At 41.7% G+C, this 23,509-nt stretch overlaps 1 protein-coding gene across 9 annotated transcripts in view; it reads left to right on the top strand.

The window, feature by feature from the left end:
- The window catches only part of ZBTB20 (zinc finger and BTB domain containing 20), a 603,210-nt gene that overhangs the window by 294,480 nt on the left and 285,221 nt on the right, over positions 1 to 23,509 (top strand). For 4 of the 9 annotated variants that reach the window (XR_013346692.1, XM_077822425.1, XM_077822389.1 and 1 more), the window contains one exon: positions 20,952 to 21,089. The exons of 2 other annotated variants lie outside the window; for them this stretch is intronic. The gene's annotated coding sequence lies outside the window, so the exon portion shown is untranslated. Of the gene's footprint in view, positions 1 to 9,197; positions 9,288 to 20,951; positions 21,090 to 23,509 lie in introns of those variants that run through there. 3 more of the 9 variants (XM_077822434.1, XM_077822398.1, XM_077822451.1) reach the window with 2 other exon arrangements.

The raw sequence follows: 23,509 nt of genomic DNA, 5'->3' as shown, positions 1-23,509 counted from the left end.
TGGATCAGTTGATGATTACCTGTTCTGTTCATTCCCTCTGGGGCACCTGGTATTGGCCACTGTCGGAAGACAGTATATTGGTCTGACCCAGTATGGCCGTTCTTATGTTCTTATGTATGCAAATAAAACCAAATAAATAATAGCTATATCTTTCCACAATGAGAAATTATTTGCAGAAAAGGATTAAGAGAAAAGGGTAGGGAAGTAGCTGAAAACACTTTGGTCTATGATTTTGACTACAGTTATTTTTAAATGATTTTTCTGTAAAGGTTTTCATTATGTTCCCTGGATTTGCTATGCCCCTTCTCCTGACTAGAGAGGAGTGCAAAGTTGGGGTCCAATCCAACCCGTTCCCCTCTCTCCCAAGTTCTGGGATGCATTTGAGTATGGATTTTTGATAAAGGAGTGTCAGTCCCATAGTTTGCAGATGGAACTTGATAGGCTCTGTTTGGTGGTGTACAGATCCATGATGTTGGTTCAGGCCCATCTTTGCTTCTAAATGTCAGCTGCTCGTGCTTCGTACTGCAAAAATTAAACAGGGAATGTTAAACGTTTCCCAATTTAGCATTTATAATGGAAAGCGGCTGCAGTGCCAGAGCGCACTGCTGCAAGGGCAGACATACACATCAGGAGTGGTTTAAAACTACTTTTGTTTTCTCTTGAGGCCCATCCATTCCTCCTCCAGCCTGGCTGCTTTGCTTTGCTTTGCTTTTCAGGCAGGTGTAGGCTGTTTTAAATTTTACTTTCACTTAAGTAGGAACTAGTTTATTTTTGCAAATGAAGTTTAAAGCAGCCCAGCCATCTGCAAAGCAAAGAAGGAGGCAGCAGGTTTCTTTGACATTCAGATGTCGGTGAGTCTCAAACAGCACCAACATGCAAGCAAAAATAGCTCCCTTGGCACCTATGATTACTAATATTTATTATTATAAATCTAGTGTCTTAGGTCTAAATCTGGACCTCAACTTTTAAAAAGTTTCCTTGTTGCTTTTGTTCAACCATTTGAATAGTTGAGGCCAGCTCAGAGGTGTTTTAATCAGGAGATTTGGTTCAGATCTAGTCCTGGAGTGCAGTGAAATCACATTCTTGACCTAGTGGCAATACAGTCCTTCCAATAACTTGGTTGGTGATGTCATATGGAGAATTGTGACTTCCCTTTTTGGACAGCAAAAAGAAGAAAGTCTGGGAGCTCTTAAAGGTGATCCATAAAGGAAAAAAAACAAAACAAAACAGTCACCTTGCAAAAAAAAACCCCTACAACAAACCTACAACAAACCAAAAACAGTTGTGCCCTTTTGGTAGGATTAACATATTTCAGGTTCCCCAAAGAGAACATTGCCAGAGGAGGGGGGAGGAAGGCGGTACTTGTGGTGGAGGTACTCACTGGAGGTGGGGGGCAGTGTCACTCCCTGTCACAGTGTCAGGGTGGCTGGCACAAGCCCAGGGTGCAGCGACACCTGTCAGTCAGCACCTTCCTTCAAAACCTCCTTCCCAGGGGTGGGAGCCAGGGCCTGGGTGGGTGGGATCCAGCAGATGTGCCTGCAGGGGAATGGACCAATCAGCTGTGGATGCAGGGACCAATCGGAAAGCAGACCATTCTTGGCTTTTTCTGAGCTGCAGAGTCTGCTCTGCAAAAATCCTGGATATTTTCTGTTGTTTGAAAAATCTGCCCAGAGAGAGGACAGAGCCTCAAAAAAGAGGAAATGTCCAGGAAAACTTGGATGTAGGGTAACTCTATTGTTTGGCAACTTTATGTTGAATAAGAAAGGCCTGAACGTTTTCCCCCCCTCTTTCTGGTTTTGTTTGAGGGCTCATTGGTGATCTCAAATACATATTTCAAGCTTTCTTAATTGAAATACTAGGGGCATGTTGTATTTTTTGCAAAGTTATCTTTTGTCCCAAGCATTTTTTATGTATTGCAGTTAAATACATGTCAATAAAATGCATTTTAAACAGTTTGACTAAAAACCCCTTTCTTTCTCAAGTGTTCAGCTTTCAAACACTTCTCTCTTGTGATATCAGAACTTCACTAGTTCTCCAGTCACTGTATAGTCTTTCAGAGTAGACAAGACCTGATTTTTCTTTCTGTGTGTATGTATATATATATATATAAAAGAAGAAAACCTTCTTTTGGATAAAAAAAATTCAGATCTCCTTTATAAATAATAAAATAAAAGAGAAAGGCAAATACCTGGGTTGTTTTTTTTTCCCCTCAGTGAAGGTAACTTTTAAGCACTACTTTAAACTGAGCATATTTACACACGAATACATTTATGTACATGAGTAGTCCCTTTCAGAAGTATAAATTTAACCATATGTGAACGTTTGCTGGACTGGGGCCTTAAATTGTTATTTTCTTTTTTCAAAGGGAAGCTTTTCTTTTCTTTTACTGTCTTCTTCCCCCCCCCCCCCCCCTTGGCAAAAAACAAAGTTTTTGTTTTTAAAACATTTCATCCTCTTTTGATTGCGTCTGCTCCAGGAGGCTAGAATTTTTGTATTGTGCATTTATTTAAGCTCATGGAGAAAAGACAAGCCCAATATTTTGGCAGTCATGAAACTGAAGATGAATAATCCATAGTCTGTTCTCTCACCATTGCTAAAATTTATATCCAGAACACAAGTAGTAAACAAAACAAAAAAATCTAGTTAGCTTTTATTTATAAAGTGATTAATGAAAAGTAAAGTTCAGATGGGGCTACAAATCCTGGTGGTGCACAATGGATTGATTTATTTTGTAAATAGACCATGGATAATTAACCATAAAACAACCTTTTTTAAAAAAACTTGCATAATAACACCGGTTTCTTTTAGTTCCTGAGAGTTGCACAGAGGGATAACGACTAATTCACAACTGGTTATGACTGGTTACAGCCAAACAAGAAAAACCCATGAGCAGCTAGAGAAGCAAGTCATTAAAACCCTGCTGCACATGCAGTTTTATAATGAAGCATCCACTTATAGTTACATGATGGCCAAAGCTACACTCTTCTGGTAATGCTAGAGGGGTGAATCTGTATTTAGGCTTTGCTGATGTTTGCCATGTTATCACATGCTGTAGCTCAAACCCTGGCTACAAAGGACAACCCAGCAGCTGGCCTTGGCAGCTTTTCAGAGATTGGGGTAGAGAGGAGTCCACCATTCAGCATTCATTGCTGAATAAGCTTCTGAGGTGTCTGTCTATGCCTCTTTTGTCTGACTTAGGCGGAAATGGGTGATGGATCATTGTAGCCAAAGATCTACTTGCCCTTCTGCCATATCCCCCTTTGAACTGCAGTGAGCAGAGTATTTCCGTGGAGTTGAGATCTGTGGTATGTAAGATGTGTATGTGCCTGCATGGTCTCTCCAAATTCTGCCTCTTCATGTTTCATGGAGTGGACCACATTAGTCATGGGGAAAGGGCCATTCATGCTCAAGGAGGAGGAGGCAGGATTTGCCTGTGAGTACATTTACTGCTGGTTAAAGATGCTGCTGTTGTAGCCCTGGAGACTGCGTATGTACAGCTACAGCAGGGGCCCATGTAGAGCAACCAAGGAGACATCTCAGGCTTGTCTTCACTGAAGTGTTAACTTGAGTCATCTACACTCAAGTTAACTCCTTGCAAGTTAGCCTCACTCAAGTGAGAGTGGCTGCTCTGCAACATAACCCTCAAGAGGCACAGTGTTTGTATTAGCATCACAGAGTAGCTGGGTCCCCACTGCATGGTCCAACTTCTACCCGCACACCCTGACTGACCAGGTAGCTTGAGTTTAAAGCACCTCTTAACTTGAACTTGAGATTTTTGTGAGTGCATGGGAGCTAGGTGAGGCGTATGTTTGAGTTATACCTAAAGCTAACACTGACTGCAGTGAAGACAAGCCATCGATGTGAGAGGAGTGTTCAGTTTCCATGACTCAGTCAATCCTTGGTGTCTCTGCTGGAAAAGGAGCCAATTAATGCCCATTATGGTGGTCGTTTTTCTCAAATGGACATGCTAGTCCACTGGGACCTGGATTGAAACCACCAGTTATCAGACATGTAATTCTGGAAGTAAATTGGAGCTGAACCTTTCGAATAAGTCTGTGAGTTTCTTTCATGTGGTGATAATTTGTTTGTAAAGACATGCCATCCATTTCTTTTCTGTCAGACTCCACCATCCGTCCATTGTCCCCCTCCACCAAACCTTCCCCTGCGCAGCTCTGACACTTTTACATAAACACAGTGATGGTATTTCTTTTCCCAACAGTTCTCCACTAGAAGTTCACAGTCTCTGTTACACAGAGGGTGGCATCCTACAGATCAGCTGGTCCATGTGCAAGTTAGAAATAGTGTTCTCACGGAGAACTAATCGGCACAGTTGTTTAATACCTTAGATGTTCACTCCAAGGGGTTTGGATTCATAAGATCACTTTGGTCAGAAGTAAAATTAATTTGGTGTCTAATGAGATTTTATCCACGTTACAAAGAAGCTCTTTACAGAGTGGCACAGGAAGCAACCACTTCTCATGAGAGTCTGAAGACTGGAATAACAGGGGAGCCAATGATGGGGACTGAGATGCTGTCACAGTTACAGGCTAGCTGCATTTCACCCTGCTTTGTGGTCTCCCTGAATGCACCCCCTCAGTTGTTAGGTCTCTTGCCCTTACTTGCCTGTGGGTAGATATGGTGGGGTGGAGGTCACCCTGGCGTGCCCCCTTTCAATCAAGCATGATTGCAGATGAGCCCTGCTTCAGTTTCCCTTCACCCAGATTATAAACAAGTCCCAAACATATCTTTTTATCAAAGAGCGCCCCCTTCCAAGGTCTCATTTATTAACGGACAGAAGCATAAATAGGACCTTAGATACATGCTGGGGCATTTCTTGTCTTGGCCTCAATCCAACTGGCAGTCTCTGGCTCCCCATCAGCAAACAGCCTCTTTTTCTGGAACCCATCCCAGATCCTTCGCTGGATTACTCCTTTTCTGTCCTTCCTTAAGCAAGGTGCCCCAGATCTCTTTGGAACTGGGCTGTATCAATTAGTCCCTCATTCTCTCTTTAAACAGGTGTCTCCCAGCTTGATCCCTGTTGGCCCCTGGCTGGGGGTGGAAATTTGGCCCAGCTGCCCCTCCATCATGACAGAGGGGTGGCTGGGCCAAATTTGAGTGGTGCTCTGAGCCTCTGGGCCTGGTCACATGCACCCCCTTGCCCACACACACATACACCCTTCCAGTCTTTCAGATGCCTAGAGGCACTGGGCACCCCCAGCCCCTGGGGAATAGCAGATCAGGTGGCACTGGGAATCCCCAGTCCCCAGGATGTGGGAGGATTGGATCTGGGATTTAGGTGCTTCCTGGGAAAGCAGAGGTGCAAAAGGAGAATGGGACTGGGTCTCCCAAAACTGCCTGGCCCCTGTGGGATGATGCTCTTCATCCCCTGTGGGGATGGCCTTTCTCGGTAGAGCTCAGAGCTGGGAGTTGAGTGGGGACACTGCAGGGCTGGGTGCAGGTCAGTGTGATGGGAAGTATGCAGGGCTAGGCATGGGGCAGCAAGAGGTGAGTGTATGTAGAGCTGGATGCAGGGGGAGAATGCAGGGGAGAGAGCTTGAGGCTGGGTTAATGAGAGCTCTGGGCCTCCTCCTTAGGAAAATTCTGGTTGTGCTCCTGGGGGTCGTCAGCAGGCCGCCTTTCACTGCTGATCTCTCCTGGTGTCTGACCTGCTATGGGGGAGGAGGCAGCCTTTACACTGGTCCCCTTCTTCTACTTCATCCCCAGTTGGTTAGGGAAGAAAAGACCAGGTGATGACAGTGGTCCTTTCTGGCCTTGGAATCTATGAATCGACTCATTTTATCCTTTTGGAAACCTGTGATCAGTGACCAACAGCCTTCTTAAAACAAAGTATTTTTACTTAGTTGAAACAGGGCATTGGAGAAAAGGGAATTTTAAAATACCAATCTATACGCATATTTAATCTTGTGCTTCACTACCAGCTAAGTTAGACAGACTTTCTTCTTAAGTTGCAGGAACAAACAGACATAAAAAGATATACATTCTCCTGACCACCCCACATCCTCCTGTGTGGTTCCCAGTCTGGTTCTCTCTTCTGTTCAGACTTGTTTTGGGTGCTCCTCAAAATGGCTAGAGCCACTAAGAGTACTTGCTCTGGCAATGTCTCCTAACCGTTATGTAAGATGTGAGGTGAGGGCCTCCTCCCTCTTTCCCTAAGTGGGTAGGCTTTACTATCAATCCCCTATATCTAGACCAGTGGTTCTCAACCAGGTATACGTGTACCCCTGGGGGTATGCAGAAGTCTTCCAGGGGTAAATCAATTCATCTAGATATTTGCCTAGTTTTGCGACAAGCTACATAAAAATCTCTATCGAAGTCAGTACAAACTGAAATTTCATACAGACAATGACTTGTTTATACTGATCTATATACTGTACGTTGAAATGTAAGTACAATATTTATATTCCAATTGATTTATTTTATAATTATATGGTAAAAATGAGAAAGTAAGCATTTTTTCAGTAATAATGTGCTGTGCCACTTTGTATTTTTATGTCTGACTTTGTAAGCAAGTAGTTTTGAAGTGAGGTGAAACTTGGGGGTATGCAAGACAAATCAGACTCCTAAAAGGGGTACAGTAGTCTGGAAAGGTTGAGAGCCACTGGTCTAGACACATCAAAGTAGCCAGATGCACTGTTGATAATTATTACAGAGCACCCCGCCAATTGCCACTGGTGCATTAGCAGAACGATAGAGCTATTGTATGCGAGGAACCAGGGGTACGATAGCAAGAGATACTGAAGATCAGGATGAGAGCTGGTTGAAAAAAATCCCTACAGAATGTTTTTCAGCTGGAAAAAGCAATTTTGTCAAAATCACAACATTGTGGGAGCATGTTGATTATTATTACATTTCACTCTGAAAAAAACCCTGAAACGAAGTATTTTAACATTTTCAGAATGAATTCTTTTTATTTTTTTGTTTCAAGACAACTTTTTGTTTCAAAATGTATTTAATTATAAGTACCAATGAAATGATTTTAACAAAACAAAGCATTTTGATTGACCCACAACAACTTTTTTAAATATTTATTTTGTGGGATATTTTGAAATTCGATATTTCATTCTGATTTGGAACAAAAACCCCTTTAGAAACAGTGAAGGTTCTGGTGAAATGGAAATTGTGGTTCCTGCACACTTCTGGGTGGGACTTTGGAAGAGCTGTTTGGGGACCCAGAATTGGAACATTAAGGATGCTGCAAAGTAGGATTGAAGAACACAGTCAGAGGTATCTGGGGATCCAGGAGTATGATAGCAGGATATATTGCAGCCAGTCAGAATTGAGACACACTGATAAAGCTTAGGCAGGGTGTGGAGAACCCTTAAATTGTGTATGACTGTACTGCATATTGAGCGTTGTCACTCACATTCATGAACCCCAAATGTATTCATATCTTTCAAAGGAACGATACTATTGACCTCACTTTCTGTGTGTGTCTATAAAATGATGGACGTGACTTCTTGGGGTAATTTAAAAAATCTTCTTTTAACACGACTCACCATCTCCGTTACACTTACTCAGAATTTGTCTTGGAGTAAGTGCACTTAGTTCCCCTCCACCAAATGATCTGAGTTCCTGTTCTTATAGTCATCTAGCCAGTGAATTGGGCAAATCCATTTGAGCATTTCAGCTGCTCTGGCCTTCTTACTTGTGCAATGGGTTAGGCATGGGCAAAATCTGCAAAGTTTGTACCCAGAGCTGAATCCAAATATCTTCAATGTTAAAGGTCTTGGGCCATACCTCTATTATGAAAGTGAATGTAAGCAAGCCAAATAGAGTGTTGTGGATACACTTGCGTTCGTCATTGTCTGAGCTGTTGGTAAACGAGACCCTTAATGGAGGAGTCCCTGCTTGTTGTAGTCAGCCTCTCCTGACTGTATCCAGCACCCAGAACCTCACATCTTTTCTCCTCAGTGTACTACATATCTTTTTTCTCTTTGCTTGTGCAAGCCTGATGTGTCTGAGTAGTAAAGCCCTTCTGACAACTCCGTGAGTCTGACCTGAGACAACGGTACGGCTACAGCTATACCACCTCAGGCAGTTATCTTGTCAAAACCCAGGTTAATCAGGATTGGGACTGGACCAGTAATTGAATGGGAGACCTCCATGGAGAGCCCAGGTGAATTAAGGAGTGGTATCTGTGACTATTAGAGATGCTTTCCTTCCTGAGTAAATACTAACTCTGCGCCATAGCCAATTGCTAGGGAGTTCTATACTACAGGTGCCATTTCAGATAAGACATAAGATTCATAACCACATTTCATTCTAAGTTCTGAGGAACTTTTTTGCAAGAACTGGGGCATTAACCATGATATCATGCACAGATTCCGATTTGGTTAGTCACGTTCAGTTTTCCTACGTTCAGCTGGTACAATAAGGTTGTTCTTAATAAGAATAAAAGTGTCAGAATCTAGGTCTAGATTAATTACAGATGGGAATGATCCAAAACTCCAGATTTTAGCACTTCTTCCCCCTCAATATAGGGGAAATTGGTGACTGCAGACTTACTTTGTAATTTGGGCCCATCTCTCATAAAAATGCAAATCCAAAAGGAGAGGGTTTTGCCTTCATTTAACTACCTGCTTTATGGTACTGTTTTTCAGACCTTGCTTTTTACTTTGTTAAATAGAGAAGAAAAAAAAAGCCTTTGTTAATCAAAGAGATGCTCTAGAAATGATGCTGTGTAGTTACAGTGCTTTAGAGTTACAGGCCTGTGACAATATAGTCAGAATAGATGCTCTGTCCAACAGGTGTCTCCTGTATTCATAAGAAATTTGGTATGTGACTAAGCATGTAACACGCTGAATCAGTGTAAAGTGGATTTATTGTTAAGAAGGTTGATTTAATCTGAAGAATACATTTTCCATCGGCCTCGAAAGTGAATAGCAGAAATGGTGATGTGTTTAGACATTTAAAAAATAAAATAAAAGCTCCCTCACTTCAAAGCTGTAAAAAGAAATAAATAAAATAATAGTTTACAATGTGGACATGGTCAAAAATGTTTCTGCATGCTGGTAGAGCAGTGCACATGAAAAAGGTAATAATATAAGCAATAAAATATCCCAAGCAAACAGAAAGCATCTGTAAATTTTGCCTGGCTGTCTGGTATAAACAGTGAGAAATCTCTCTCTCTCTTTCTCCCTGTTTCTTTATTTTCCCCTGTTATATTTGTAATAGATGAATGCTATCACATCTCTCTGGGCTTCAACCCCAGGTTCTATTATCAATCTTTCTGCAGAAAGCAAAGGCCATCTCTGCAGTCTGGACGGGTGAGTGTTCCAGTGGATATATTCACGTAATGTGACTTCATATGATTTTTAATTAAATGTCTTTTGCCATATGCTGTGTGTCTTGTAGTAGAAAAGAGACAGGTAGGTTGCAATGCATATAGAGCAATTCCACCCCTTGACTTCAGTGGGCTTTGGATCAAGTCTGTTATGGGGAGTGTGCATTCAGGCTGCTGGAGACAGACAGATCCTGTGGTACCCTCTGGCTCTCTAGCTCCCAGACTGACTTACACAGCTTGTGCTGCTCACTGTCTCAACCCATAGTCTCCTTAGTCTGTGCTGCTCTGGCAGCTAATAAAGATATAGCCCTTCTGATGTTATCACAATATCGTGTGTTGCTTTGGGAAATTCCTCCCTGGTGTGGAGTTCTCCATGCCCTTGCTGGAGCGCTGAGGATTCCTCCGTCTTATTTTGCATCCTTTCTTACTCTCCTCAAGCAACCAGGTAGGCCACATTGCTGGCCGGTTGAGGTTGTTAAGTGTTGTGCCAAAAGTAACCTACATTCAGCTCTTACTTGGTGGCTGTTAACAACAGAGACAGTAAGAAGTCAATCATTAGGCAGCACTCTTCCCTCTGAGTCCATGTTGGATCAGTGTGCTAGGTAGGGGTCACAGTGCTGCTGAAGGCATCATCTTTCACAGGAGACGTAAAAGCAAGAGCCTGACTATTTGTGACCATTGTCATTAAATTTCCCATTGCACTTTTTAAAAGAGTGTGGGTCTTAGAAACAGTTCCCTGGACAAAATCCAAGTAATTATAATGGGCCACGCCCATCCTGTTGTATTTCCTGTTGGGGCTACACCACTGATAGATTTGGCTAATTTCTGCTTCCCCGGCAGTTTCAGGTTGATCTGGGATCCTTCTTTACTTCATGTCCTAAACTACGTTGTAGTGTTGCTGTTTTGTAGTGTTGAGGTTAAAAAGCTGCTGCCTTCCACCGCATAGGTGACTAGATTTCAGAGATAGATGCTGTGATCTCTTGTATTCAGTAGTTTTGTATGTTAGTGTAGGGCCCTGATCCTGCCATTTGTGCACAAGAAGGCATGTCCCTGCTCTTGCACAGAGTCCCATTAAGGTCAGTGGGGATCTGCAAGGAACCAGGCAGCCTCCAATGCAGTCACTTGCTGGACTGGGCCCTTCGTTTGTAAATGTATTTAGGATTCTTTAGGTTGAAAGGTTTTCTATAAATGTAAGCTCATCATTTTTCTTAGGGGAATCCTGATTTTGGCCATGCTGTCACAGAAGACCTACAAAAAGATCCTGAAATATCTTTGCTGCTGAAACAATAGAAGGTTGTTGACTTTGTGACAGAACAAGGTGAAATAATGTCATAACAAAATGTCATGTGGCAATGATAGGTAGAGCTGGGCAAATCATTTGCAACAAACGATTTGGTGGTGTATGTAGCCTTTTTTTTTATCTGTGCCAGAAGTATCCCAAGTCGATCAGTCTCTCTAAATTCAGTAATCACTGGACTTTATTTGATGAACATCTCTGAAATGTGGATTCTGTGGATTCCTTGTGAATGGAGGTTGCAGAGGGAAGGTTACAGATTAGGTTAAGGAACAAATTATGGCTGGTCCTGCATGAACGGAGTGGGGAAGAGGGCATAGTCACTCTCCCCAGTGCCCCGCTGCCTTTGAAAGCCAAAACGCGGCCCTTAGTAACTTGCCCAGTTGCACACAGAACAGTTGAAGGGCTGAAAATAGAATGCAAGAATTCCTGGCTCCTAGTATAGTATTTAGACCACGTCTTATGTGAAGCCTGTGCTCCGTACCTGCCTCTGCATGCATATTCCTTTGAAAATGTGTGCCTCCCCCTAGCATGGAGATCCCATGGATTTTGTGTGCCATTATTAAAGAGAACCAGTCACCAAAGAACTGCTGATTTGCCTCAGCCTCTAAGACTTTTTCTCACAATTCTGCCTGTGGTGCCTGTCACTAGCAGTCAAATAAGGACAATTTTACCATTCTCTCCTGCTGCTCTAATTTTTTTTCAGTGCCAGTACATGTATTTGTTATTCTTTATAACTCCCTTTGAAGTTGGGAATCCAAGGGGAATCTAAAACCGACCAGATGTTTCTGCTGTTGGAGAGACAGAAGACAGCAAGGATTAAGTTTAACTGAAACTTAGTCCTGTACAAAAAACCATTACAGCTAGAAATCTTCCTCGGGTAGATTTAGTTATTTATTATTTATTTATATTTGCACTTGCCATCCTGGGTAGGTGATACCTCATGTCATCATGCCCAGGAGAAAAATGAATGGTTTATCCAAGTAAATAGTGTATCAGCGGCTGCCTGTGTTGATTTCCCTTATGGGATTTCAGTTCCATTACGCTGCATATTTCCCACCCACACTTTTTATACTGCATTTTTTCTTAAGGAAAATCACTCCCGTGTCACTTTAAGTTTGGAGGGTAGACATGCGGATCCATCCAGAGGGAGTTCAACGTAGCCAGCGGGTGGGGAGGGTGATGTGCATAGAAGAGGGGATTGGCCAGAAGGCAGGGATCAAACAACAACATTTATGTTGTTTAACTCTTTCTCCCTTCATCAGTGTTGCAGGGGGGAGCAGGGAAGTGGTGACTGATTTATGAACAGAGAGAGGCATGTTAATTTCAGCTCCCTGGGCATAGGGGAGGAAAAGGTGTCTACCATACAGAAAAGGACAAATCTATTCAGGAATAAATGTTATTTTCAGCGCCTAAGATTATGTTACAAACACTTGAGGGTGCAAAAAAAAGTTCAAAACTAGTTTTTTTAAAAAAGGTACAATACAATATTATGAATCTGCAAACCCTCCAGGACCTCTTAGATTCCAAGTCTGTGATCTGAAGATTCTCTCAGTCACGGCCAGGAAAGAGGAAGAACATAGTCAGAAATCTCAAGGCTCCCAAGGGTGTTTAAAATGGGAAGACAGCACACAGAGTACAGGGCTTTGGGGCATTCATTTCGAGGATAGCTGAAGCCATAAAATTCTGATCCAGATCCCCATTTAAAACACCACAAACTTCAGGAGTATTTGGTTGCTAAATATTTTTGGTTAAGGGCCATTTCTCTTCTTTACTGGTATAACTCTAGTGCCTTTGTTTACCTTCCTTTCTGTTATGGTAGTGAGGAAAGCTTCTCCATATCCTTTTCTAGGAGTCCTCTTTATTTTTTCCCACCAACCTGCCCTGACTGCACCATCAGAAAGGAATGCCTTTGGGTTCTCTCAGAGCCACTCCTTAATAGGCCCGAGGGGTTAGTGATGATCTCCATGATGCACTGTCATCCACCTCCTCCACCACAGACTGCATGTGCTGCCTGCCTCCTTAGTACCCCAAACTCCTGTGCACCACCCTCATTTGTTTTTCTGTAGAAAATGGGAGCCCTGGATAATTACATTAAGCCTCATAAGCAGCAAATATAACGTGCATATACTGTTACAAGCACTTCTCAGTGTGTGTGAGAGAGAAAATCATTTGGCTGCTGATTCACTTATTTTAAGCTGCTTTCCCCCATTTTAAAATATAAAAAATTCAGATCCTGGAACACTGGGTGATGTGAATGTTCTGTAAGGATTTGAGAAAAGATACAAAAGAAAAAATTAATCACATTTAAAATTTCATGTTCTTTGGGGCCTGAAGTCTCAGCTTTGTACCAAGGGGAAACAGGTTGAAATTGGGGAGTTTGGGACCCAACCATTTTCTCTTCTTCCTTTTCCTTTATTTATTTATTGTCAAGACAGATAGTATGAAAAGCATTTATATTGGTCTCACTGCTGACGGAGCTTAACGTAATAATTCAGGACTTGGAACTGGGTGTTTCAATAAAGAAAACACTCTGAGATTTTTCCATTCAAAATGCCATTAGAAGTTTTTAATTTGACGACATCAGAAATCAGTGTCCTGCCAAGACTGAATTTCTGTGCCATCTTGCTCTTGCGAGCAAGATACTAAGAGGGCCTGTTCTGAATGATAGGGTTTTTAATAATTCTCCCCCCACCCCCGACTGAGACAGTTTCTGCTCCATGTTGTACAGCAGGATCATGAGCTCAGGAGATTCTACATCATAGCATCTTCCTGTGTGCGTTTTTTTCTGGGCACTTCCTTTTTAATATTGTGATGCTTTCACCACATAATCCCAGGTCTCTTTCAGACCTTGTGTGGTCTCCCAGAGACATTCAAACGTGCCATAGAGCTAAGCAAGTAAAAAGACAAACAAAGGGTGGAATATAAATGTGAATCTAGTGTTCCAAAGCAGCAGTCGAGGCTCCTCAAGGAAGGTGGGATGGCCCTGCCTATCCCGATGTGTGTGAGATTGGGTGTGATCTTTGCCATGCCAGCTGCTGTGTACTCGTTTTAACACCTTTATACGTCAGTCCCACCTGTCTTCTTTCAAACAGTATCACTGTCTACTGGAAGGGAGAGTGCGTGCCTTCTCCTGCTCATCTGAAGTGATCTGTTCTGGACTGTGTCCCCTCTATGGCAAGTACAAGGACATACTCCAATTCTGTCTATAACACATTTTACCATCATAAACAAAATCAAACAGCAAGGCCAGACAGATGATAAAATGAAATTAATCTCTTGTCATCTCTTGCAACCCTGAACACCAGAGACTAAGCAATGACTGTAAACCAACAGGGAGCAAGAGGATAAACTGCAGCCCAGACTGTGAAAGACATCACCAAATCCAAATACTCGTACAAGCGATTTCTCCTTTGGTTCTCAGAGGTTGGCTTGGATTTTAGATTGAGGCCCAGACTATGTTCACACCTGAATGAATGCTTTTGTGGGGAGAGAGAGGGCGTGTTGTACCCATAATATGGCAGTTGGTGCTCTTGTGCACATGGGGGTGACTAATGCTGCCTGCTATGATGAGTCCTCGAGCGCAGAGAACATCTGGATGGGGTGTAGACTTGGATATGGTCCAGGCCCGCTATAATCCAGCTCAGAGATTTTTCAAAGATGTAGCAAAGACCTCCATTGAGTACATTCTGCACTGCGCCCATGGAGGCACTATATGTACTCTTTGTCTTGGGAAGCAAAATGCCTCCTGCCACCACTTCTCAAGCAGTCCACTTACTTTCTCCACTCCTAATGTCCCCATGTCTCGAGGGTATAACTGGGCCCTTTTAGCCCTGGATTCCTTGATCTTCCTTCCACGGAGCCCCAACTAGGCCTCTGAATCCCTGGATAGATACAGGGTGTCTCACTGACTTGCTATATTCACCCCTGAGATTGCTGGGCCCAGATCCCAAGAATGTAAAGATTCTAGTTAAATCCTCCCCTGCGCAGAAGAAATAATAATTCTCGATTGCTTTCTTAGCATTTACTGTGACATCCAAAGACAAATGCAAACTCATCTCTAGAATCATTATTCTCTTTGAAGAACAATAAATTGTCCGGGGAGACAATTTACTGTGTATGGCTTCACTTAGAAGTTCTGTCCCCCAGCATGGTTCTCCAGCTGCCCCGTCATATCCTGAGTTGTTTATGCAACTCTTAATTTTCTTTTCATTCTAGAAAGGGCCTCTTCATTTTCTGTGTGCATGTGTTTTTATTCGTCTCATTTTTAATGGTTTTAATTCACAACATACAAAATGTATAGGAAAAAGGCAAGTATTTCACTAAATATATGTAATGTATATGTGAGTCCTTTGTATATGTATTAGTTTAAATTTCCAAAGGTGGCTAGTGATTTTTTTGTCTCCATTTTTGGGTGCTCAACTAAAGACGTGGTTAGGTTCATTTAAGGTGTAACTTGCTCACCTGAAACAGCTAGTAATTTTTGAAAATTTAGACCAATATGTCTATATCTATGTATGTACATCTAATCTATATCTGTGGATCTATATGCAGCCTCCTGTGTATAAACAGTGAGGTGGGAGAACTGATTAGAGCAGAGGACTATGGGCATTGGTTCTTTAGTGACTCAGAAGGAAGAGTGACACCTACTGAATTACCAACTTTCTTGCTGGTAGCACCTAAGCGTTCCATTATTTATTTAGATTTTCAAGACTGTTAGAGGCACCTATCTCACATCACAGGCACCCTCTGTCAGACCGATTAATTGGGTCTGCTTTTAACCCATCCCCGTTTTACAGTAAGAAGGACAAAACCAGGATTGGTGTGGAGCCAAGCCTGAGTTGACATTAAAATTCATAGGTTAATTTATTTTTATTAATATAAGTTTCCATTAAAAATATAAAGGCAAGAGATCAACTCAGACTGATCCCACAGATATTGATAGCAGCACGCACACATCTGATTATGGCTCATAGAGAGACCACCATGAAAGTCCAACAAGCACTGCAAAATGTTGTTTCCTCACATCAGAATAACAATAACGAATTAGCCCGTAGCAGTAAGAAATGGAAACAAAATGCTTTCAGTTTTGTCTTTAGATTTAACTATTTTCAGTGCAATACTGTGGTAGGTAACAGCATCGGATTCTTTTTCTTTGCTTTCTTTCCTTCTGGCCAATGTTGTGTAGCTCAGCTAGCCTTGTAAAGAAAATCATATCCCCAAATCCCCAAAACAAACCCCACATACCACTTTCAATTCTATTGTCTCTGGCGGGAAATGTAGAATGGAAACAACAAACAATGTTAGAGATAATCATCAGGGGTGAAATCCAGGGCCAACTGAAGTCAATGTGAGTTTTGTAATTGACCTCAACAGGACCTGGATTTCAACCACAAACCTTTGAAAGAATTGGGATAGCATATCTGAGAGAGAGAAAGGAAGGAAGGGCCAGTAGTTAGGGCACTAGCTGGAGACTTGAGTTGTGGATTCAGTTCCCCATCTGCAAAATGCGGATGATAGCACTTCCCTACCTCACAGGATCCTTGTGAGGGTAAATCCATTAAAGACTGTGAGCCGCTAAGATAGTACAGTTATGGGGCCCATATTATTAGTTAAAATAGGCATAGGGACTCAATATGATGAGTCAAGTGAATGAGTACAAGATAGAAACTTGGACCCATGCCAGGAAATACTTCTTCCCTCATCTTGGGGTCTGTTGAATATGCACTAATTATTGTTTTGCTGGCCCCAAGTTACTACACAACTTTTCCTTGTAACTTTCCATATGTAATTTCCATGGCCAAAGGCCTGTTGGCTCGGTTGTTAGGCTGCGTATTGGATTATATGTTGCTATTGTCCATTAAAGCATTTAAAATATAGAATATAGTATTTGTAATACTTAGATAATTTGTATTATAAGATTGATGATCTTATTAGATTTATAAAATGATGATAATAGTAACATAATAATGATAAACATCCATTCCAAGCCATTTATGTACTTGTGCATGTAAATTCGTGTGTGTGTGTGTGTTGTTTCCATTGCCTCACCTCATCACAACTAGGTTGTATAAAACAGCAATGAATGCAGCTGTGTATATGGAGATCCTCGGGATTTTAAAATCAGGCCCTTACATTATGCTACATTTGAATCACTTCAGTAAAGAAAGAGAAATCTACTATGGGGCTGAGCATGAAGGAATATGAAAAGGTGCAGTAATCTTATCTGTGAAAAGAATATGATAATATTCATTGACAGGGGAGCTACAAGGAGCAATTATCCCAAGCTGTGTCTTTCAGACAATGCTGTCAGTTTTTCGTCTTTGATGAGTACAGCTGGGCATGTGATGCCAGGGCAAGAAATTCCTCAGTGTCTGGAAGCCTACTGTATTGGCTGTGGGTTTGTCCCTGAGTGCTGGCACCTTGAGGGCCATACCCTCAGCTGTGTAAATTAGCATAGCTGAACTGATTTCACTAGAGCAGTTGATCTGGCTCTGAATTCCTTAACCAGCACAGCTCACTTCCTTTATAGTTTAAATGTTTGTGCTGGATGTTTCTTCCGTGCATAATAATTGGGACTTTTTACAGAGTTTTTTTTTCATCTTCAAAGCACTTTACAGATATTAACTAACTAAAGCTCCCTGATAGGAAAGTAAGTGGTCCATAAAGTTTATACACAGTTGTGCACTCTAACATGAGGTTTATTTGGATACAGCGTTTCAGTCCAGTCCATCATGGGGTCAGCCAACAATTTGGATGTGGATCCAAATTTCTCCAAGATTTAGGGATGTTCATAAGCAGTGTTATCATTTGGGTCTGGTACTAATAAATGTTGTTATCCTCAGAGATACAGAGACAAAGAGTGATTTGTCTAAAGCCACAGTCGGGCAGCGTTGGTGACAGGACTGGAACTCCCTGCCTCCTACCCCTGGGCTCAGACCACTTCAGGCTGTTTCTCTCACATACATCAGATCTTGAATTGTATGGTGGTGTTTGAAATAAAAATCAGTATGCCATAGTGTGTTATGCCTTCTCTCGGGGACGGTATATACCATTCTTAATAGCCTTTTTCTTCGTTGGTTGTTTTGGATCAGTCCATTGATTACAAGTTACAATCCCCTTTGATCATCTTTATACAGTATCACTAGCAACATCTTTTGTCCAGTACATCTGATTACTTTGACTCTTACCTGCTGTTTTGCTGTAATGAACTGAATAAATGGTCCCTGTTCTCTTTCTGAGTCTGTTTTTTCAGATAGTCCTTTCTAGGCACTGCTTTGTAATGTTTTCTACTTTCTCCCTTGACAGCTTGAAGATTCGGGGTAATTCACTAATCAGTCAAATAGTTCAAATAATGGACCCCAAAAATGTAGGTTGTTAATTATTTTTCAGTATGATGACAATTTAATGTTTTACAGTGGAGCCTTTTGGTAATACCTAAAATAGCTTTGGACATACTGAGAACTAGAATCATAATTTGCACTTACATAATGCCAGGCTTTGGAGGATATCAAAGCACTTTATAGCATTTAATGAATGAAGCTTTCCACACAGGAGGTACTAAACTAATATAATCCCCCTTTACAGATGGCAAAACTGGGGCATGGAGAGGTGAAGTGACTTGCTAAAGGTCACATGGATAGTTAGGGGCAGAGCCAGGAACAGAATCCAGATCAGGGCTCCTGCCAAAATAGGACAGCATAAGTATTTGTTCAAGTCCTGGGCAGGAGAGTGACACTTACCAGGGTGGTAGAGTGTTCCCCAGTCATTAGGTCTGATCTGTGTTGCTCTACATAGTGTGACAAAGCTCTGTCCTTGCCTTCGTGGGTCCCGCATTTCCTGGCAGATTTTGTGAACCTCAGAGGCTCACTGTGACCCTCCACATAACCCTTCTCTCTAGAGACAAGGGTCACAGTCTACTGACCCATTTTCATCATAAGCCAGCAAGGGAGGTGAGGAGTAGTTATCCTTCCTTGCACAGTCTCTGTTGTCTCCCGATCTCAGTGATTAATCAGGGGGCAAAGGTGGGTGGGGGAGCCCGGGCCCACCCTCTACTCCGGGCTCCAGCTCAGGGACCCTAATAGTATCAGCTATGGTAGCTGACCTTTTAGAAACATAACATATACAATTCCCTGGGCTACTTCCCCCACAGCAGCCCTCACTTCCACAAGCTCCACTTCACCCTTACATCAGGGCCTCCTTCCTTGTGCCTGATATGGTGTGTACTACTCAGCCTCTCCAACAGCACAACTTCCTCCCACAGCTCCTGACTAACTGGGAGGCTTTTAACTAGTTTCAGCCAGCCCCTGACTGGCTTCAGGTATCCCAATCAACCTAGCCTTCTCCCTGCCTTCTGGAAAGTTCTTAATTGGCCCCAGGTGTCTTAATTGACCCAGAGCAGCTGCCATTTCACTTATCCTGGTACCAGAGATTTGTTTAGCCTGGAGCTAATATATCTATCTCCCACTACTTTTCCATAGCCATCTGGCCTTGCCCCGTCACAATAGCCAGAGTACTTGTTCCCCTTTCTCTAGGACACCACTGTGCTGACCTGATGTATAGTAGTGGCTGTCCCACAGGTACTGCTCCCAGTGCCTGATTCTTTGGTGCAAAGAGCCTGATGCACTCCCTGGATTTCCTCATTCCCAGATGCCACAGGAGTGACTCCTCCTGGACAGCTAGACACTCTTCTGTGCTCCTTTTGCTCTCTCTCTCTCTCTCTCTCTTCCACACAGGAGAGGCCCTTTCACTTTGGAGTGTCCTCTCTCCTCTGCTAGTCAACCCCTACAAGAGCAGGGTCCTGTCTCCTCTCCTTTGCCCCCTCATCTGCTGAAAAAGCAGCTCTTTCTGATATTCTGGACCCCAGCTTTCACCAGTGCCTGCAATGAGTTCCTGCCACTACCCCCTCCTCCGAGCCCACGGGGAAGTTGACTGATGGATGAGAGTAAGTTAGGCCCGCCCGGACTCTGTGTATTTGTTTGGGTGAAGGTGAGTGTGGTTGGGTGAGAGAGAGAGAATGAATGTGTTATAACAAATGAATGGGTGCCTGGGTGATAGAAGGAGAGAATGAATGAGTGTAAGAGTGATTGAGAGCATATAGGCAAGAATAAATGAGCCAATGTGTGGGTGAATTAGAGAATGAACAAGAATGAGAAAGAATGGGCAAGGGAGAGAGTGATGTGGAACAGAAGCCATTCCTTTATTCTCTCAGTAGCCAGCCCATAGAGTACCATTTTGTTTACTATATTTCTTACTATGTACTATGGAACTGGGTATTTTCTTGAAGCATTATAAGCTTTCAACTCTACAAAGTAAAATCTTCTACCTATATTTTGCTCCATCTGTTTAAACTGGACACACATAATAAATGTCACCATGCAGTGGCCTAACAGGATTATTTCAGGATAATCCTGGTCTTTATGTTAAAAGGAATGAGGACATTGGGTAAAAACTGTGTTGTGGCTAATCTTTGTGGCAATATATGTAATGAGCATCTCCAATGTGTCTTAAGGCTATCCCTGAGATAAGGGTATCAGACTTCAGAGTCTGTGTAAAACATTTTTGTAAACAGGTGCAAGTAGCTTTGGATTTTTTCCTCAGTAATTGCAGCAAAAATGTTACTGCTTGAATGTTACCTGTAAGTTATATCAGCTGTTAGTGCCTTTTTCTGTAGATGTAGGATTTTACACATTACGTTCTGGTTCTTGAACAGGTACAAAATGTGAAAAAATTTATAGATGTGGGAAACTGACACTCCCCTATTGTAATGTAATATGGAATAATAAAAGACTGATTCAGACTTTTAGATCTATTCCAGTGATTTTACAGTAAGCTAGAAATGACCAAACAAATAAATGATCACATATGTTTATAGCATACAAATCCAATCAGCCAACCAAAGGCTACTTTTGATAGCCCACATATTTATTAAAGAAAGCACGTTTTCAGACAGAATAACAATGTTTGCTTGATTCAGATCCTTCATGTCCTGCACATCTTTTGACTCTTATGAAGAGGTTGTCCTTGGCCTGACTTCATGTTCTCTTGGGCTACTAAACTGTGGGGTTCTTCATCCCTGATAAACACTAGACATGCAGCAAGAAAATATTTGCAGATGAGTACCAAGAGAACTTCATTTGAAGCCTGTGGAAAACTAACATTTTTCATATAAAGGATTCATCTGCACAACTGTATCGGATTCTGTTTTCAATATCAGGCTGCATCATCATGCTTCAAAGTTGTATTTAGTCCACTTGTGTTGCTCCTGACTAGCTCCTGAGACTCCTTTTGGCTGTATGTTTTATGATTTTTATTTATTATTTCCGGTCTTATTACAGTTTTCTTTTTAAATAGCAGGCCGAGCTGACTCACTGCTGTTGACTCCATGACCTGCTTCCCATTTCAACCTCCACCTGTTTAAAAAGTTTGCTAGCTGACATTATATCCCCTGGGATCATCTGAGCAGTGGACCAGTAAAAAACAAACCAAAAGGTAAAACTCCTCCTTGCTTGTGAGGCAGGAGTTCTATAGTCATATAAGTAAATCACTGATTTGCTGATTGTTGAACCTAGGGAATGGGAGAGAAAGAGGAAACCTCATGCTGAGCGAAAAGAGCTGCTTGAAGTAAAAAAAACCTGGGTTTTGCCATATCAGCTGCTTGGAGTGCTAGGGGAAGAATACTTTCCTGTTCTTGATATAAAATACCCTGAAAAGGAAGGGAGATGCAGAGCAATCTAGTCAGTAGTCAGTGGAGTGGGAGTTAGGATTCTATTCTTGGTTCTACCATTGACATGCTCTGTGACTTATTATTTAACTTCTCTGTGTCTCAGTTTACCCACATGGTAAGTAGAGGTTGTAAGGATAGGTACTGTAATGGTTGCTGTTACTATTTTAATTGCTTGTATTCTGGTAGTGCCAACAATATTCTAGGTTCTGTGCACACAGAAGGAAAACCCAGTCCCTGTCCCACATAATTTACAATCTAACTAATTATGTGACTAGTATGGGAGTGACTATTGAGAAAGATAATATTACTATATATATATAATGGTAATCAGTAATTGTGATAAGCATCTGTGCATGCCTATTGTGAGCTAACTAGATATTTCTAGAGCTCTGAGCAGACTTCAACTGAGCCAAGTGCATTTCTTAAATGTGCCTTCTCTCCTGACAAGTCAAATTTCTGTATGCTTATAACTAACCATTACAAGACCAGTAATTCTCACCCTTTTCATGGGGGTGTTGAGGCTAACAGGAACACATTGTTAAGTAGCTTTGCACCACAATCTAGGCTTTATTTTTGTTAAATGCCTTACAAATCTCATATTAATAGAAACATTTGGTTTATTTTTTTAAAATGCACATAGAAATGGGGGGGGGGGGTGTTTTTGGATTTCAACATTTCCCTACAGTGTTTTTACAACCCCAAAGGAAATACATTGTTCTAGCATAGGAGAATCTCCAACTGAAACTGACTAGAAGCAAAAATAAAGCTGAGAAACCAATTTTCATTTCCCAAGATAAGCAGCATGTAAAAAATAAACCAACCTCAAAACATAATAATAGGGGAACATTAAATTAGTTTCAGCTCAATAGTCCCAAGTGTTATTAGTAACACAGGTAAGGAAATTACTTAATAAAAATATATGATTTTTAACTTGACAGTGTCCCTCTTAATTAAGTTATGAGATTCTCAGATGAAAGATGTTATAAAAATGCAGTATATAGCTTCTGTTATTTATAAGAGAATGCTAAAGGTCTAGCTCAAACCGATTAAAGCAAGGAAAATCTCATTGAAACCTTTCATTCTATTATGGGTATTTCTAAAGACACCTATCTCACCATGCTGTCTCTAGTACCGTATCTGACTAGCTCCTTAAATCACCCTCTTTTGATGCAGGAATTGCACATATTTGCAGTCATTTTGGCCAAGTCATACATGTATTGGAAATACAACTAAGGGCTTCTGAAAAAAAAAATTGCATTATTTTCAAAGGTGGTGACTGTGATGAAATAATGTTTGAAAGCCTGTATCTACTGCCCACCTAAATTACAAGTTATACTAAATCAGCCTCTTGCTACATATTTAGTTTTTCACAGAACCTTCAAATATTTGTGTCAGTCTATTAGCTGAGCATCCTCCCAGCTCCTATTATAGGGCCAAATCTTGCTTGCTTTATTGAAGCAAGTAAGTCCCATTGGCTTCACTGGAACTAATTAAGTGAATACATAAAGCAGTATTTGGCCCACATATGCAATTTTACTTATCACTGGTGTCCCTTTCCACAGTATTTAGCCCAGTTCTCTGGTACTGAGGTACTGTAGAAATTAAATTATTTATAATATAAATAGATTGTAAGGATGAAGTCCTGGCCCTGTTTAAGTCAATGGAAAAACTCTCATTGACTTCAGTGGGGTCAGGATTTCATCCTAAATATCCAAACGATAAGCCCTTAGGGGCAAGGATCTACTAGTAGCATTTCTTACCTTGCTTTAACTGCCTGTCAGATTCTTCGGCACTGTAAAAACAATAAATGATATTAAAAATGTATATGGCATGAGCATTTTTGTAATGCCCGGAAATCAGGCAGGTCAAAAGTCTGTCCCAATCAGTAGTTAGAGTTTGCACAAGAAGCAAGAAGCCCAATTGCTGGGTGGGTGAGTCAATCCAAGGGAAAGGTATGGCAAGGCAGCTGACGGAGTCTGGTGAGGCAGCAAGGCAAAGTCAGGTGGGTCTGAGTGAAAACGAAACCTTCCTGTAGGTGGCATATGCCTCCCTAGCTGCATCAAGATGTTGCATTAGCGTCTCTTAGTTTTGTTGGATGTAGTGTATCAGATCTGAGGCTGCAGGGACAGCAGGCACCGTGAGAAGAGCAGAATGAAAATGGGGGTGAAAACAGTAGTTAGCAAAA

This window comes from Eretmochelys imbricata, chromosome 1, assembly GCF_965152235.1.
Source record: "Eretmochelys imbricata isolate rEreImb1 chromosome 1, rEreImb1.hap1, whole genome shotgun sequence".
Lineage (NCBI taxonomy): Eukaryota > Metazoa > Chordata > Testudines > Cheloniidae > Eretmochelys > Eretmochelys imbricata.
The sequence above is the reverse complement of the archived record's forward strand: the minus strand, read 5'-3'. Positions and strand labels throughout refer to the sequence as shown.